Raw genomic sequence first — 926 nt, 5'->3', positions numbered from 1 at the left:
CGTCCCCGGAGTTCCCCGAGTCCCTGGGGTCCCGCGCCAGCCCCGGGTCCGCGGCTTCCTCGAACGCTGCACTCTCGGGCGTCCAGCCCCTTTTTAAGCCTGGCTGCCGGGAGGCCGCGGTCCAGTCCTCCTCAGCCAGGCTTCCGGGCGCGGCCGGCGCCCACAGAGACGTAACTGGAATCATTTATTCACTTAGGCGATGGGCACGAGGGTGGAAAATAGAGCCAAAGCCCTGCTCTCACGAGCTTACATTCCAGAGCGGGGAGAGGTGTCTAGTGTGTCAGATGGGGCGAGAACGTAAAGCAAGGAGGGTGGCTTGAGGGGAGCGGGGACTGTCCCTGATAAGGTGACTTTTGAGTCAATGCGTGAGGGAACAAACCATATGGGAAACTAAGGAAAGGTAGGGAGCAGCAGGGAGTTGAGGCTGTTGGGGCTGGAGTGAGGAGAATAAAAAAGATGCAGAAGGAGCCTTGGTGGCACAACGGTTAAGCGCTCCTCAAGATTGACAGTTCGAACCCACCCAGTGGCTTCTTGGGAGAAATACCTGGCAATCTTCTTCAGTTTACAGCCAAGAAAATCCTGTGAGGCAGTTCTCCTCTGTCACATGGGGTTGCCAGGAGTTGAAATCCACTGGACTGCATCTAACAACAACAATATGATAACAATGGCTCATGGGTCTGAGCTTCTGAGCAGGTGCCAGGCAATGTGCTAAGTGCTTTACGCATGCCTCCTTTAAGCCTCAGGAGAGCCCAGCAGGTGGGGCAGGTGAGCACTCCTGCTATCTGGTAGGAAATCAGGCCCAGGAAGGTCAAATAACTTGCCCAAGGTCACACAGCTCGGAAGTGGCCAAACCTGCACTGGAGCCCAAGGAGACTAACCTCATTGCCTGCAACCAACCGAAAAGACCCAGGTTCCTCCTTCACACT

At 55.8% G+C, this 926-nt stretch overlaps 1 protein-coding gene across 1 annotated transcript in view; it reads left to right on the top strand.

Annotated features, from left to right (window-relative positions):
* TFAP4 (transcription factor AP-4) overlaps positions 1-926 on the top strand; it is a 39,916-nt gene that overhangs the window by 157 nt on the left and 38,833 nt on the right. The window lies entirely within an intron of this gene.

The sequence above is a fragment of the Loxodonta africana genome, chromosome 12 (assembly GCF_030014295.1).
Source record: "Loxodonta africana isolate mLoxAfr1 chromosome 12, mLoxAfr1.hap2, whole genome shotgun sequence".
Lineage (NCBI taxonomy): Eukaryota > Metazoa > Chordata > Mammalia > Proboscidea > Elephantidae > Loxodonta > Loxodonta africana.
Note: the sequence above shows the minus strand (reverse complement) of the source record. Positions and strands in the feature narration are given on the sequence as shown.